Consider the following 5,737-nt stretch of genomic DNA (forward strand, 5'->3'; position numbering starts at 1 on the left):
CAGCCAAGTTTCTTGTTAGAAAAACAATAGAATCAAGCTGTTTTTTCACAAGGCTCACCTCCCTCCTTCAATATAGCTGCCACCATCTTTTCTAAGACAGCTTCACAAATTGGGCTCCCCACTTGCCCTTTGAAGCTATTTGAAAGGCCAACTTTTAGACTTACTGCAACCAACCTTCCACTTCCGCGACTCTAAGAGTCTATGTCTCAGAGAAATAGGGTCTGAAAGTGAGTGGAAACAGTGAGCAGCCGGCCCCGGGATGAGCCCTTATCCCAGGATCCTAGATGGGGAGCGTGGCAGGGTGCCAGGCTTGGGGAGAACTAAAAGCAACCTTTTTACACAGCGTCCTTCTGCATCCTATTTCTCTGGTGCTGCCGCTGCCAACGAGTGGGCACCATGCCCAAGCTCCAGTGGGCAGTGAGGGAGCTAGGTGCCCATCTGCCCTGTTTGCTAAACCAGTGGCTTGAGAAAATGGTGCCTGAGTTCAGACTGCCCTCTGCTGGGACGTTCTAAGACAAGGCACCTGATGGAGTACCGACTCCATCAGCTTCCGCTCTTCTGTCATCTCCCAAGGAGTACCTGGACCTCTCCTTGTGGCGTTAGTGTCTACTCTAGGGTCGAGCCTCATATCCAGGCCTGCAGGCCATGTGACAGGATGTTTAGTCAATGAAGAACCTTCACGAAGCCCGGCTCAGGTGTGTCACACAAAATCATACAACTGCTGTTTTTTTTTTCTTTTTGTGGAAAAGGGTTCATATTTTTATTAGGTCAGCTTTTCTTACTTGATGTGCTGGTTAGTTTTTTGCCAACTTGACCAAAACTTTAGTCATTTGGCAAAAGGGAAACCCAGTTAAGAAAAATGTCTCCGTCCAGGTTGATGTGAGTGGGCCCAGTTCATGGGGGACGGTGCTACCCTGGACCGTCTTGAGGTGTATCAGAAAGTAGGCAGAACAAGCCCTGAGAAACAGGCCAGAAAGCAGCATTCCTCCATGGCTTCTGCTTCAATCCCTGTCTCTAGGCTCCTGACCTGACTTCTCTAAGTGATGCAGCGTGACCTGACAGTTGTAAGATAAAATTAACTCTCCCCTAAGTTAATTTTGGCCATGGTGTTCATTGCAGCAATAGAAATCCTAATACATGTATTTTTCTATTCAGTAATAAGTGTGACAGTTAATCTTCAGTGTCAAATAAGGTTTAAACTCAGCATGGAATCACACCTCTGGGTGTGTTTGTGAGGGTGTTTCCAGAGAGGTTTAACTGAAAGCAGAAGACGCACACTGAAAGTGAGCTGCACCATCCTATGGAGTGGGGTCCTGCACTGAATACAACGGAGAAAACGAAGAAAGCAAGGTTGGCCAGCATTCCAGCCGTGGCTGTGTAAGTAACTTCAAGTTCAAGGCTGAAAATCCCAGCCAGGACACAAAACCTTGAAGGATTCTCATCACCCGCAGGCAGGAGAGCACAAAGAAAGGGTAAGGAATTGGCAGGCAAGCTTATACATATTCATATGGGGAGGGGGGCGGTACTTTCAGAAGGGTCCACTCCAGCGCATGCTCAGTTTAAGATACGTATATCTGCGCCTGCTTGGTTAGGGCTGTAATTCAAGAAGAGCCTGGAGCAGAAAGGCACTCCCCTGAGGCGTTGTGGAGATGCTCAGTGGAAACTGGCACTTTCTGGTCACGTCTGGCTTCCAACATCATTGCAAGAAGAGAGGAAGCCAAAGCGGAACTGGTCTTTATTTCTCCGGTTTATTTTAAAGCATTCTTTAGTATACTCTTCAGCCACACCCCATACGTGTCCCATCATATTCCTATGTCTTGTCTTCTTGCTCTCACCCTTTCCACTCCTCTTTTTGTTTTTAGTTTTTCCTAGACAGGCTCTCACTTTGTAGCCCGAGATGACTGGAACCCTATATGTAGGGTAGCCTGGCCTGGAACTCAACAGAGATCCACCTGCCTCTGCCTCCTGAAGGCTGGGGCTAAAGGTATTTAAAGTTTCTTTTTACTTCCTTTTAATTTATTTTAATGATTTATTTATTTTTATTTCATATGCATTAGTGTTTTGCCTGTTTGTATATCTGTATGAAGGTGGCAGGTCCCGTGAAGACCCCACTGGAAGAGCAGCCAGTGCTCTTAACCTCTGAGCCATCTCTCTGGTCCCCCCCCCCCACACCTTTGTTTTAGTTCTGAATTATAACCTTACATAGTTTTAACAGTTACTGAAATCTGTGGACCCTAACAGAATCCCAAGCAACTTTCCTTCCCCAGCTACTTTACCAACCTGGGTATTTTACTTACGCCTCTCTTAACTCGCTCCACTTCCTTCTCCATCCTAATCTTATTAACTGAAGTTAGAGTAGTAGCACACTATCCTTGGTTGTTTACCCTCCAGCAAAGTTAAAGGACCACTGTTGTTAACTGGCAGGCATGACATTTGCATGGTAGGAATACCAAGCAGCTGAGATAGCTCTCCCTGTAATGTCCTACTCAAGGAAGAATCTAGAACTTCCACTGGAACCCTTGAGTTCCAGGACTGAGGAACTGTTTCCTGAACTATATACTCAACTCTACCACATCCAGACCCCACAGGAACATTATAAATACTTCTACTGAAAAAGTAGAACTGATAAAAATTAAACCAAACAAAGAATAACACCACATGTACAAATCCCAACCCAGTAACATAAGAAACACACACACACACCTCAAAAACCAAAACAACAAAACTCTTCTGGAAAAAAAAGTCACTGCTCCTATAGTAATGGAGTAACGGTGCGTCAGATGAAATCCCAGACCGTGAACTCAAGATTGTAAGTGTGTTCAAGGGAATCAGCATAAGCTCCTGGCTGAGAACACAGACAACCGAATGAGATAATAAAAATGCTGCGAGACAGGAGAGAAACTCAACAAAGAGGTGGAAACACTGAGGAAAAGCCAACCTGAAACACTAGACATAGAGAACACAGTAAGTCAAAGGAACATCTCTGCAGAAGTCTCATCAATGGGACCAATCAACAGAACACTGGGGCCTTTAAGCATGGTGACAGAATTGGAACAATCAAACAAGGACGACGATAAGAAGATATGAGTGAGCCCGGCAGTGGTGGCCCACGCCTTTAATCCCAGCACTTGGGAGGCAATGGCAGGTGGATTTCTGAGTTCGAGGCCAGCCTGGTCTACAGAGTGAGTTCCAGGACAGCCAAGGCTATACAGAGAGACCCTGTCTTGAAAAACAAAACAAAACAAAAACAAAAAAACCCCAGAAACTAAGAAATAAAACCAAACTTATTAAAAAAAGAGATATGAGTGAGAATTCCAAGTTACATGCAGCACCATGAAAAGACCAAGCTTACTGATAATAACAGGGGTAAAGGAAGGAAAACAGTGTATTTCCAAAGGCATAGAAAACATTCTTAAAAAAAGATTCACTACAAACATTAGAGGGATATATATTGCTCTTACAAAAGACCAGGGTTCAATTCCCAGCACCCATAGGCAACTCACAACCATCTATAACTCTGGGGCCAGGGAATCCAATGGCCTATTTTGATTTCTGTGAGCTCCTGAACCATGTGGTGCACACAATATACATTTTGAATAAATAATAAAATTTAAAAATCATAACTGAAAATGTCTCAGAGTTGGGAAAGGAGATGTCAATCCAGATACAGGGTCATGTCCAATCTCATATTAAAATTATAATTGAAATACTAAATATACAGAGTAAAGAAGTCACATTGAAAGTAGCAAGAGAAAAACACCAAGTCACTTATAAAAGCAGTCCCTTCAAAATAGTAGCAGATTTGTTAACTCAAGACTTTAAAATCTAGGAGGACCTGGACAGAGGTATTTCAAGATATATCTCTAAGAAACAAAACTGCCAGCATAGACTATTTTACTTAGCAAAGCTATTTGATAGAGTTGAAAGAGAAGTTAAAACTTAACATGATAAAAGCAGAGTAAGGAATGTACTATAGAAACACTTGAATGATCCCTTTGAACTGAAGAGAAATATCCATCCATGAGGCCACAAAGAATGAACCACTCCAGAATAAAGTTTAAGTAAGAGAAGGGGCAGGGAGGGAGGAGCACCACGAAGTAAACAAAATGAAAGGAATCCATACACACATTTCACTAACATGACTACTAATGGTCTCAACTGTTGTTCGACACCTGGCTCACGACAGACCACACCGAGCCAAATGGTTCTACGTGAGGTTTATTCAGGAGATAGGGCAAAGGTGAGGGCAAGAAGAGGAGAAAGAGAGAGAGAGGTTAGGGGGCTCTGCCTATTTATATGGAAGTCACATATGGAGTAGCCTCTCTCAGGTAAAGGTGGGTGGTGAGCCAAGTGGATTCTGGGAATGTATGGCAGTTGTCTTGGCCACGATGTGGGGGTTGGCTAGGTGTGATGTCACTGGGTTCAGAGCCAGTCCTGATACCAACATCAACTTTCTAACCAAAAGGCAGACTAGTAGATTGGATCAAACACAGGAAGCATCCATTAGCTACCTCCAAGAGAGGCACCTCACCACAGAAGACAGCTGCAACCTTAGCATGACGTCTCAGGGAAAGTGTTGTAAGCAAATGTACCTGGGAAAGGAGCAAGTATCCCCGTTTTAGCAGCTGACAAAATAGACTTCAAACTGAAATGGTGAGAAATCACAAAGGTTGCTTCATACTGAGTAAGAGGAATGACCTATCAAGAGGATATTACAGCACTAGGCATCTGTGCCTGAATACAGGTGCATCCAACCTCATAATGCAAATATCAGTAAAGCCCAGACTGATTCTAGTACAAGGTGGTGGGTGATTTTGTGGAACATAAAAACAAAATGTAGTGTCTTTTCTATCAAAAAGGTTAAATAAGACAAAAGTTCATTAAAATGCATTTTAAAGAAGCAGCTTGGCAGAGACACAAATTCCCTCAGGAACAGCACTTCTTGAAGCTGAAATATGTGCTCAAAGTACACTTTCTGCTCACAGTCACATTCTGCTCGTCAGCTGTTGCTGCTTTAAAGCAGACAAATTTAGGAATGTGGGGTTAAGCTCAGACCACTCAGAGCGAAGGGCATGGAACCTTTGCTTGATTTGACTATAGACCGTTTTAAAGAAATAAAACTCAGTACCTTGCTAAAAATGCTTTGGATTGTGTGATCACTTTCTTGAGATCTCAGACTCATTTCTTACAGTTCAAGATCCCATGGAACTTCCTCCAAATACATCATATATTAGCACACACAGCAAGTCTCAATAAATATAAGAAAATTAAAATAATGCCTTGTGTTCGATCTGACCACACTGGGCTGAGACTACAAATCCACAACAAAAGAAATCCTAGGACAGACACAAACTCATAGAGATTGGACAGCATACTACTGAATGATGGATGAATGTGTTCTCAAAGAAATGAAGAAGAGGAGGAGAGAAAGAAGAGGAGGAAGAAGAGGAGAGAAAGAGAAGGAAGAGGAGGAGGAGGAAGAGGAAGAAGGAGAAGGAGAAGGAGAAGGAGAAGGAGAAGAAGAAGAAGAAGAAGAAGCAGCAACAGCAGCTAGAATCAAATGAAAATGAAACCAGAACAAACCAGAGCTGATGAGATACTGTGAAGACAGTCAATGAAAGGTCATGCCAATGGGTTGTTGGAGTAGCTTGATGATGGAGTCCCGATTTGGCATCTTCAAGGTCCTGGATCATAAAAACAAGGAAGGGAGGGAGGGAGGGAGGGAGGGAGGGAGGGA

Source organism: Grammomys surdaster, unplaced genomic scaffold, assembly GCF_004785775.1.
Source record: "Grammomys surdaster isolate TR1022 unplaced genomic scaffold, NIH_TR_1.0 129, whole genome shotgun sequence".
Taxonomy (NCBI): domain Eukaryota; kingdom Metazoa; phylum Chordata; class Mammalia; order Rodentia; family Muridae; genus Grammomys; species Grammomys surdaster.